At 34.1% G+C, this 12607-nt stretch overlaps 1 protein-coding gene across 7 annotated transcripts in view; it reads left to right on the forward strand.

Moving 5' to 3' along the window:
- The window catches only part of CACNA2D1 (calcium voltage-gated channel auxiliary subunit alpha2delta 1), a 509235-nt gene that overhangs the window by 78815 nt on the left and 417813 nt on the right, over positions 1-12607 (forward strand). The gene's annotated exons all lie outside the window — the stretch shown is intronic.

Below are 12607 nucleotides of genomic sequence, written 5' to 3' on the forward strand. Positions count from 1 at the left end.
GGCCTTTTTTCCTCCATTACTGCAGGTGACCTAAAACAGGTAGTGTGAATTCTAATGGATTGCATGTGCTCAAGTCCTTTTGTATTTCCCAAATAGTGATAAAGGAGTCCATTCAGCCTCTCTTCTACAGAAGGAACATTTTGAGAGAGAATATAAGGGTTGTCAGGCCTGTGGGAGGCTGCTGAATCACATATGATTCACAGATCTAGCCTCAGAAATCTTTAGACTTTAGCATTACAATACAGGGTGGTCCATTTTAAAACTGCTTGTTGAAATCCACATTGGGATGTGCTCTAAATGGAGCACTAGGAACAGTGACAGAATGACTAATAATGAAAAAAAAATTAGGAGACTGCAACAATTCATTTGGAATGTTGATGTTTAATTCATGTTACTGGCTGCTTCATGATTCTTTCATATTTCGTAAAGATGATGAGTTACATGGGCATGCCATCTTACAGCAGGGACCTCAAGCTAAGATACTGTTCTTTTTTCACTGGGGCTTGTTAAATGTTTCTTACCTGTATCTAAGATGATTGCATATGATTCAGTTTTCAAGTCTTTGCTTCTAATTATGGAATAATTATTTGAAATATGAAAGATAAAAACATCAACACAAATGAGGCTTTTTATGAGATCAACTATTGTGTTTTAAAGTGTTTATTTCACATTTTATGTTAATAATTTAAATTCCAGTAACCGTCTTGACATTTGCTACCCCATAAGAGAAAATATAGCTAACACTGGGATTTTTTTCTTTTGTTAGTATTAGCAAATTATATAATATTAAATATTTAACTAGAAAATGTTTAAAAAAGCCTTCTCCAATAACTGTACATACATTAATCATGTCTTAAAGCATGTTTTTAATCTACCAAGAGTATGATATGAAAGCTTCTATTGGATTTAGTTTTACAAAGTGCTTTTTCTCCCTAATATTTTAATATTTTTAAAAATTTAATTGCCTAGATTTTGACCTGCTTTTCAACATATAATACATAAAAGATCATAATTATATAATATTGTTTTTTAAACATTAGCAAATGTTTCATAATTTGAAACATTGAACAGTTCAAATTAAAAAATAGTTGAAAGCATGACCAAGAAATTAAAAATGATTTCTTTTTCTGTATTACTTGGACATTTATATAAACTTTGCACTAATGGTTCACAGTTTTTGAAAGGGGTTATTGGATAGCGCTAAAAATTGTAACTTTTTTGCCATTTGATAAACATTATTTTTAAACACAATTCTCACTGTTATTTTTACTGCATTAATGGGGAAAAACAGTTTGATAAAAAACATAGTTTAGGTTTTCATTTATATTGAGCAGGTTAGGAAAGGGAGCTGGCTCTAATTCCTATCTAAGAAACAATCTTCTGTTTAGAATGTTCACTGTGCTCAGACCAACAGAGGGGAACGTAAGGGCAATGTATATGCTGCTCAGGCAAAGAGGTCAGAGAGAACCATGTTCTATGAGGACAAAAAGGTTGAAAGCAATTAAATTGCAATATATTTTCTGAGCTAGAAAGATGTTTACCATCTCATATTTGAAGTCTTCATTCCTGTTTCTCTAGAATCATTTACTTAATGTTAAAAAAACAAAAAAGTTGAAGATGGACTAACCTGGCAATATTCTTTTCTGATGGTTCTCAGAAAGAGAGTTATTGTCTTTCTAATTTGCAAGTTAATATATTTGCTTTGACAGCTTTTTGATTGTTAAATAAACTCTTGTCTTAGAAGAGCTGTCAGCAAATTACACTATGGGCTGTATTTAAAAGAAGTGCCACGTGAGTCAATTTGGGTCCTGGTTTTATATTCATATTTGTTTGTATATCTGAACCTGCATCATAAAAACAATGAAGGCCAGCTGAAATAGTCATATTTTCTATGCATATTGAAGGACTTAATGTTGCTTTTAGAATATTTTATGTTTATAAACATATCAGGGCTGTCTCTACACCTAACCTGCTATTGTATGTCAAGTCTGTTTGCATGTTATAAATAATATCAGAATCAATTGCTGTGGACCTAATGCGTAACACTGAGGATGCCTTGTTATGTTAATGAAGTAGTACAACTTCTGGTTGTAAGTAAAATAAATAGTACTTGTTTAATTTGAAAATACTGATGAAAACTTAAAAATTTAATGTGAGGAAAAATTATAGCATTTAAGTAATTATTAATATGCATGTATTTCCACTGAGATGTCTTAAGGAAGAAACTACTTAGGTATTATTGTTTTTAAATCTTTATTTTCTAACTGTAACAGCCTTTTTTCTTGCCGTGTAAAGAAAGACTTCTGCAAATGTTATTTTCTTTCTATCAATGAAACAGACTTTGAACCTAGGGCTATGACAGTCTATAAACTAGAAAACAAGAGGTATCTCCAAGTTCTGATGAGAGGAGAGCTGAGGGCTACTATCTGGTGGTTTAACAATGAAAACCAAACCATGAATCAGATCATGGCACCAGTTAGCATTTATTAATGGAGTTATACGTTATTGGCTTCTCAGGGCAAACTGCTCTGCCACTTACTAATTTTATGTCCTTCAGTAAGTAACTTAACCACTCTATGCCTCAGTTTCCTCATCTGTAAAGTAGGACTAATAACGGTATCTACCTCAATAGATTTTTGTGAGAATTAAAGAGTATGTTCACATAACATGTTTAGAACAGTTCCTGACATATAGGTGCTCAATAGATATTACCTGTTGTTTCTTAAGTAGCCACTGTATGCTCAGAACTGTGCTAGATAGTTTCAGAACACGATAAGCTATGGCCCATCCATTCAAGGAAATTAAATATTATTGGAGAAATAACACTGATATAAAACAGTATGTCTGTATGTGTAACACTTTGTAGGACAGGCTGTACATATTTTAGATACTTAAAAGAAAAAATTATGAGACTTTGAGGACTTGAATTGGCCAGAAGAGGGACCTGAAGCCCAGACTTGGGTGATTTTCAGGAGCTGAAGATGATTAGAGAGGTGATTGCAGTTTAGTAGAAAGAAAACATATTTAAAGAGCGTGACAAAACTGACATTGGTAAAACAGTTCAACGGGCTGGACTGGAGATACTGATCTATATGGGGAAGTGGATTCGCCATTTAGGTTAGAATCCAAATGTAATAAGCATTTAAGGATTTTATAGTATTGGAAATATTATGAATGATCAGCTAATAATTCATAGAAATAAAGAAAATGAGGAAATTTTTACCATGACATTAAGTAATGTCATGGTTAATTAAATAATAATTAAATACATGCTTGAATTAGGCTAAAGTAAATTTTGCGAACAATTTTCAATGACTGAGAAAAATCACAGATAAACAATAAAGGGAAAGATCTTCAATAAAATGAATGAAGATTTTGTAATGAGCAATTAGAATTTTAGCTCATTTGGTTCATAGAAACACCAGCAGCAGATTGTGTGGCCATGTGGGACACCTCGGCTGGCATCAGGCTACCCAGGACTATGCTAGAAGTTGTAACTTACTGTGATGTGGAAGGATAAAAAACAAAGCCCTCAAGGCTTCAGGGAACAAATCTCATGTATGAGAACCCTCCCCCCAGCTAATCCATGGAACTATGTTACTATCAACCCCAAAGTATAATTTTTATTTGTTGTCTTGGAAGCTGGAAGCAAACTGCTGCAGCTGAGAAAGAAAATAAAGAAAAGATGGGAAAAAAAAACTTGGATAAAACAAAAATCAATCCAAGATAGTGGAAAAGAAGATCTCATGAAAGTAAATTTAAATCTCATGAAAAGAAGATCTTATGAACAAAAGTAGATCTCATGGCCTTTGAGATCTATGAATATGAAATTTGTAATGTGGATTAACTACACACTCACACAGATGCACGCACACAAACACGAGCAGAAAAAAAAAACAGAAAATGAAGGCAGAGAAACATGAACAGCTTAGGAATCAGAGTTTAGTGATAGTCTTTTTTCCTACTCTCAAGTACTTTACCTTTCCACTGATTAGCATGAGCACATCCTTTTCTGCATTTCTTACAGGATTACTCTAGTCAAAAATGGAATACTAAAGCGTTTCACAAGTTGAAACAGCTTTCTAAAAACAGAGCAGCAGTGTTATTGAAAATGGTTTAAATTGAGAATAATTTCAGGAACTAACTAACATTCCTGGCATGACACCCATCTCACAAACAATCCTACGATTTAATGTAGATAACAAGCACTCCCTTTATACCAAAAAAATTACTTGTATACTTATCCACGTTATAAGAAACGCATATTTAGTGAAATTTCATGTCTAGGTTATCTGAATCTTTGGCTTACTTATGTTATTTTTACCCAACTACAGGAACACTGTGGGTGGTTTATTATATAACAAAAATAGGAACAGTTTGGCATTGGTAGAGTATTTATAGCAAGTGGAACACTAGACTTTTGAAATATATGAACTTATTACTTCAGATTTATGATAAGCTATTTATGCATCAACACAGTTGAAGTGGTCAGTTTGTTAGATCTTTTGATATTTAAATTTTTCCCCAGCTCCACAGGGCATAACTATGTCTCTTATTTGCTTAGGTTAAAAATAAACGATTTTTTAAAAATAGTGGCAAAAAGCAGAGAACCGCCTTAGGATAGGGCTCTGAGTGGTACAGACATCTCACTTTCCCACTACCCCTCCTATGAATCCCTTACTGTAACAAGCCCTCTTTATTTATTTATTTATTTTTTATTATTATACTTTAAGTTTTAGGGTACATGTGCACAACGTGCAGGTTTGTTACATATATATACATGTGCCATGTTGGTATGCTGCACCCATTAACTGGTCATTTAGCATTAGGTATATCTCCTAATGCTATCCCTCCCCCCTCCCCCCACCCCACAACAAGCCCTCTTCCTTTCCATTTTCTCTGTGGTATAGTTCCCATTCCCTCTTTGTCTCTGCGACAATTGCTAGTGGAATAAATTGGGAAGGGCATGAAAAAAAAGGTCTGTTTGGATATTCTTTCCTTACAAATCTGGTTACACACATTATTCTTTTTTCCAGAGGACTTATCCACATCAAATATAGGAAGGAAAGACAGTTTAATCTTGGATAGGACCTATTATAACAATTCTTAGCTATCATTTTGGCTGCATTGTTCTAACCAGGCAAATTCTCTCTTTAGCTTAGGATTTAAAACAATTAAATAGATAACTATGCACACTTGACACTTTGTACTCAACTGTTATACTTTTACAGTAGATTACACAAAGTGTAATTTGTGTTTTTCTGAACTTGTTGTTTTGCACATGCACACAAAATGAAATGGATTACCATATTTTTTTCGTTTTGAAAATAAAGAGTTTACCACTATGCACTGCACTACTCTTTTGGAAGCCACATTACAGACAAATCCAACCTCAAAAGGAACAATATTAATTGAATGGCAAGTTTTTTCTCTCATTCTTAATGAAAATCTGCGTATTCTATATGTTTGCTTTTAGAATTTGGGCTGTTTCTGTACAATAAAGTGAAGTAAAGGATATAAAAGATTTTTTTCAATTATTCAATAAAACATTTGCTTCAATTTTAAGAGATATTTTAGTGACTGCTTCAAATTTTATTGAATTTGTAGACACCAAACATTTAGAAACCTTGTACTGCTAGTCAACTCTGTAATGAGTTATTGTAGGGACAGAGAAGGATTATAAGACTTTTTTTTCTATGACAATTAATACACAAAAAATATTTGGAATTTTAAGGCATGCACTCTAGAGGTTTAATCATTTCTTTAAAGTATTAAGTCTGAATTTTGATAATCTGCTACTTGTTGAAAAGTGGATGCTATTTACGGATGCATGGGTCCAGCAGTTCATTTTTTTTTTTTTTCCGATGTGGATTATGGAGAGAAGATATGCATTAAAGCATTAAATAAAGATACCTATTTTTTTTAAAAAAATGGTAGTGCAATTGCATTTCATTTCAATTTACTTTTCTATTCAATAAATATTTATGTGTCTGCTATATTCAAAGCACTGTCATAAAAACTTTGGAAATGCATTGATAAATGAGAATAAATATATATTCATCTAATTATGAAAGTATAAGGAAATAAGCGCACAGCACAATTAAAGGACTTTTGAAGTTTAGTGGAGAGACGAGAATATTTTTAGTTTGGGAAGTTGTGAAAGGTGATACTAGAATATTAGTGTGATTTATCCATTCACGATGGAAGTGGGTGATTAATTCCAGGTAGAGGTTATATACAGAGCAAAGGCAGAATGTGGAAAAGGACAGTCAACATGCATGGAAATGTGTGAGGTTGGTTGGATTAAAAGGTCTTTGAAAGGAAAAAGCTAGCGGGGCTGTGTTGCTTACCTTTTCTAAATTTTCTTCATCTCTTAGTTTTTCTCATCAGTGAAAGATGAACACTAGTTTTTATGATGACTAATTGAGAGAATGCATATTAAATACTTTAGCATAGAGATGGTATAAAATAAGGTCTCAATGTATTTGGCTATTAGCTCTGTGTTGGAAAAATGCTGAGATACTATTATTAAACAAAGGACTGGAGGAGGGATAAAATGAAGAAATTGATGGTATGGACCCTGATGACTGGGGAGATGATTTTCCAACAACGAGAAGGGACATAGAGGGTTTATAGTATAGTATGGGGAAGATACTGAGTTCAATTTTATGCATATTTGAAAGGAATGGTAGGACATGTAGATGAAATGATCAAATGGTAGTTAAGGTGGAACTGGAGCTCAGATTTAGAGATTATATATGGAGATTTTGAGGGAGTAGAAAAAAGAGACGGAAGGAAGGAGAATGGCAGGTAAAATCAAAGACAGATGCTGAGAAATGACTGTATTTGGCTTTGGGAAAATGAAAAGGAGTCAGATTATAATAATATAAAAGAAGAGAGACCAGGGAATACGGTCATAGGAGCCATAGGAACACGGGTTTCAAGAGGGCAGTGGAGCAGTGGTGAACACTGGGTAGGAAAAGGATAAGAAATAGTCCTGTTGCATATGTACCTTGACTGCATACGGAAACTCTGGAGCTTCTCATCGTTTTCTTTCACAAGTACCATCCATTGTTCTTACTCTTCTGACTAGCTATCATGTTCAAGTCCTGTCTTTATAACACTGAAACTTCTGTTACTATCGGAGACTTGAAGCCAGGGAATATACATTTCTAACAAGCAGTGTTAAGTGTGTTCTCGCCACTGCATATTTGAAAAATTCCAGGTATTTTCTCATGGAAACAGTGTACGTATTAGTCAAGGTCTATTATACCTGTACAACCAGATATACATGAGTTGCCATGCACTTTCTTGAGCTGGCCAAAGATTGTATATATATTTATTTCTAAGAGAAAGATTTTCAAACTATTAAACTTTCTTAGAGTAATTTGATTTCACAATGATTTTAGGATTTTGTTCTTTTAAAAATGCACATGTCAGGTGATTTAAAGTGTGATGTGTATACTCAGCCCACCTCATTTAGTCTCTGCAGCATATTCATAAGTTATCAGTCAAAAAATGCAAAAAATAAAAATTTGAAATCTGGTAATAGGGTATTTTCAGTTTCTTATAAATATTGTGATAAAATTCTTGGTTCCTTAGAAAAAGGGTTAAAGAGATAAGCCTTGTTTATGAATACAGTATAATAACATTTTAGCAAATATTTTAGTAGTCCTTGTTAATTTAGAATGTGTGGAGATCTTGAAATTGTCAGGACCTTCAACTTGCCATTCCTTGTTTTTCTTTCTCACCTGCTGGTATCTGCCCCACATTCATCTGAATGTCTTTTTCCTCTGAACTTGCTCTCTTCAGACTAGTACTAGTAAGAATTTCACACAGCCATACTGACTAGTTACCAATGGAAACTGATGACCTCTGGTATAGTGCCAAGTCCTTAAATACTCTCCAGCTATTCTTTTTAAGCCTCCAATTTTTCTTTTCAACTATCTGCCTTAATACCTGCTTCTTGTCCCTTAACAGATAACTGGTCCTCCTTCATTACAAAGGAAATAGAGAGCAGTAAGTAAAACTGTCTCAACTTTTGTTCTAGTTATTCCAGTTATTTCCATTTACCTCAAATCTGCATTCTCTTTCCATTCTCCGGAGAAGTATCCTCTCTTCTAGCCATGGATTAGATTTCTCTTTGATTCTACTTATTTCTCAATTCATCCCCCACTTTCACATTCTCATGTTGGAATAGAGGGGTAAACTAGAAAACATATCTGGAGCCTTTTAAAGGACAGTTGTAGGGGAGAAAAGATTTCTTACCTATTGCAAGATTCACAGCTGAGATCTCCTATAAAATAAAAGACAGCAAGAGAAAAGCATATGAATTAAGTTGTATGTGACACAGGAGCCTTCAGAAAATGACCCAAAGACCTATGGAAAACTATATGTTTTTATGGACAGTATTGCAGAAGTATGACTAGAAGATGAAAGGGTATGATCTACTAATAAACTAGGGGAACTTAGCAAGACTTGTTTATTCAGTACTTCTTGGAGTCTCTGTGTGATGTTCCTTCCCTTTGGTATAGGGCAGGACACTCGCCACATGAGAGTCTTCAGTGGAGAAGGGAGAGAGAAGGTCAGACAGCGACCTCCCTAGGCTTTACTGTCTGCTTGGTGGGAGAAGGTCAGAAAGACCTTCCTGCTTTTGCTGTTTTCTTAAATGCCCAGGTGCCCTGTTTGGGGGTGGCATTTCCTGTACCCCATCATTGTCAATAAATTACATGTTCTCTCCTGAATCTTTGATATTTCCTTCTCTACTTGCCTTTCTCTTTTTGCATAGCAATAGGCTCACTTCTATTAAAAACCAAAAGGAGCACTGATTCCTCATTCTCCATGTTTCATTCTCCTCAAAGATAAAGTGGATAAATTTCTCACCTTATTTGATGACTGTATACTTCTTTATTCTCTTTGGAAACTTCTCCCTTCTTTGGCTTTTGCGATACCATTGTTCTTGGATTCCTTTTTCTAGTTACTACTCGGGTTCCTCTATTTGTTCTTTAAATGTACCTTTCCAGAGTTGTAACTACTGTTTATTTCCTTCCTTTTGCTGTACACTCTCCTTTGGGAGTTATACATTGATCTTTAATTGCTATGGAGATTTCTCTTTCAAGAGCTTTAAACCCATGCCATTCAATTGCCTAGTGTATATTTATACTTGAGCCTCCCCCAAACACCTCTAATTGAACCAATAAAAATGAACCCGTCAATGTCCCTTTAAACTGTTATTTCTCCTATGCTTACTTTCTATGCCACAATTTCCCATCATCCTCTACCTGAGAAACTCCCTATCATCCCATATTCTTCCTCTCATTCACTTTCTATATCCAGCAGTGCATGAAGTCTTACTGTCCATCCTTCAGAATTTCTGTTGAGCTAGTTGCTTCTACTTGGCCTCCGCTTCTTTCCCCTTTATCCCTTTTACCACCACTGAATTAGTCTGAGTCCATCTCATTTCTTAACTCTTAACTAGACTTTCTCTTTGTGATTTCTGTTCTCCCTCTAAGCTATCATCCACTCAGTGTTAGGGAAATTATTTAATCGTGTTTATATACATTTACATGATCTTTTTACTGTCTGACTTCTCATTTTCTATTATCTCTCCATTATTTTGAGAATATAACCTAAATGTTTCAGAATCGTATTTAAGACCCTTGGCCTGGCCCATCACTCTTCCCTATCACTCCTGCCCTCATTCCATACCTTTTGCTGAACCAAGCTTGGACTCAGTCATTTGAATCTCTTAAAGTTCCTGAACATGTCATGTTTTACATTCTCTTTGCCTTGATTGTTACTTCCCTCTCTGCTCAATTTTGTCAAGTTCCACTTGTCTTTCAAATATGACTTCAAGTAGCTACTACTCCAGAAAGCCTCTTCTATCAACCTTCTCATACCACTACTTACTAAGCATTGGCTCTCTTCTGCTTCCTCAAACATTTCTTATCAATATTCTTGTTGTTGTTTTCTCTCTTCCTCCCAGACCCAGGTTTAAACCCAGCCTGCATCTCCATCTTTTAATATCTTTTCCAGCAGTTACTAGTACTTGTTGAATGGATTAACAAAGAACAACAATGAATTCTTCCTAATGGAGTGCTATATTAGTTTCTTATTACGTGAAAAAGCTGTATCCTTTGTAATTTCCCCCAAATTTTATAGTGTCTTCTGGATAAATTTAATAAAACAGTGCTTAGCGATTACATATTTGTGCTTGACAATTTACCAAGAAAGAGAAAGATTGATAAAAAATTTTTGCTCATATGAGTGTTTTCCCTTGAGTAATTTTTTACTTTCGTGATGAATGCGACCTTTCCTTATTTTCTATTTTTTATAACCTTTTAATTCCAGGTTGAAAGGCAGAGTACCTAAGTATTTCAGAAAACCAGGTTAACACCTCATATTTATAAAAAATAATCCTTGCTCCTATAAAGTGTTCCTAACAGCTTGTCAGTGGGGTAGGGAAGACTGGATGGATTCTGAATTGCTTTCCAGCCAAAACAGATTCACCTAAATGAACATTGGAAGTGACAGTGCACTTGTGTCAAGTTAGAATACAGGTTTTGGGTCAGTTTAGTATAAATCAGAATTCAGGGATGAGTTAAGTTCACTTCTTTACATATGTATCAGTTTCGAGCTAAAGGGATGTATAACCTGTCTTATTATTTGTCAGTGTTGGAAATTATATTTGAGGAGAGATGACTCATTTTCTCTGGGTTCTAGGACTTATTCAGCACCTGCTTAGGAGAAATGAGATAGTCTCATCTAAATTAGGAAATTACTGTATCAATGGTTTTTGCTCCTACCTGTACCCTACTGTAATTTTTTGTATTTAATTAAAAAATTTAATATAAAAAATTTTGTAAATAATATAAAAAATATAGCACAACTATATTTACTAAGAATATTTACTTATATTTTTCAAATATAGGCACCAACTAATAAGTAGCACTAGTTAAAATATTATTATAATAATTTTTCTCTATTTTATACCTTATTCTCTTTTGTTTTTTGTTTCTTGATATTCATTTACCTTTTTCTATCCTGTTCATACAGCATGGTTCAATAAGTATTCTTCCTTATTTTCATATGTGCTAAAGTATTCCTAGTTTTAATGTATTTCATTTAGTAACTAGTTTGTTTCATATGTAAGTCAAGCCTCTGTGTTTTCCTCTAAGGCATTTCATCCTTTTTTGTAACTGGCTTTCCATTTTTTTCTTTCTTTTATCAGCTCATCATTCTTTTAAATGCTCTCTTACATGTCATTTAGATCTCTTTTCCGTGTTATATTTTTATTCCATATTTATTTTATTATATTTAAATTTATCTGAAAAAATATATATTTATACTACTTACATTTATATTTAAAAAATTTATATTTATACTACTGGAATTCTTCCCTAAGGAAGAGAGGACATACACAGTTAAATCTCCATTATTGAAATTATATATAGATATGTAGAGAAAAGTTCAAATTCAAATATAAATCATCTAGCATTCTTACTAGCTTACTAATGCTTCTTTATATTTGCCTTGGCAAAAAGGAATACATAGTTTAGGTCTACAACCTGAGGAAGAATAAATGAAATACATGGAGGAATACAAGTTAAATGATTTTAATATGAATGGGGAAGTTTGTGTGGTTCTATTTGGTAATATCTCTCATACCAGGAAAAAGTGAGATAGAACATAGATTTAGGGTCTTCTAAAATATCCTGACATCCATAGCTCATATTTTAAGATGTCCACTGCATACCTGAAAAAGATTTGAACTTCAATCCTTCAATCATAATTGTAATGATCAAAACTATTGCTTTAAAATTTGGATCCAGTAATTCCAGTAATTATTTGGATCTAGTAATTCCAAATCCAGTAATTCCAAATCTAATTGGATCTAGTAATTCCAAATCTAAGAGTCTAGCTAAGGAAATAATTTTTTTGTGGTTGTTTGGTTTTTTGTTTTTTTGAGACAGAGTCTCGCTCTGTCACCCAAGCTGGAGTGCAGTGGCACGATCTCAGCTCACTGCAAGCTCCGCCTCTTGGGTTCACGCCATTCTCCTGCCTCAGCCTCCTGAGTAGCTGGGACTACAGGCGACCGCCACCACGCCTGGCTAATTTTTTGTATTTTTAGTAGAGATGGAGTTTCACCGTGTTAGCCAGGATGGTCTCAATCTCCTGACCTCGTGATCCACCTGCCTCAGCCTCCCAAAGTGCTGGGATTACAGGCGTGAGCCACCACGTCTGGCCCGGAAATAAAATATTCTTAAGCTTCATGCTCTAAGATATTTGTGGTGGTGTAGTATGTAGTGGTTAAAAGCTGATGATATCTTAAATTTCTCTTTAAAAAGGAGGATGGTCAAGTATATTATGGAATATAGAGATAATGGAATATTAAGTGGCCATTAAAAATAAAATGTTTACAAAATGTAATGTCATGGGAAAGTACGTATAATATGAGATAAAGCTGAAAGATATATACATTTTATGTAACATACTTTCAACTATGTGAAAGAATTTTAAAAGACTAGAAGGGAATGCATCAAATTGTTGAATGTTGCACCCGGCTGGTGGAATTATTCTTGCATTTTACAAATGGTCTGCATTTAGT

The sequence above is a fragment of the Hylobates moloch genome, unplaced genomic scaffold (assembly GCF_009828535.3).
Source record: "Hylobates moloch isolate HMO894 unplaced genomic scaffold, HMol_V3 SCAFFOLD_1, whole genome shotgun sequence".
Classification (NCBI taxonomy): domain Eukaryota; kingdom Metazoa; phylum Chordata; class Mammalia; order Primates; family Hylobatidae; genus Hylobates; species Hylobates moloch.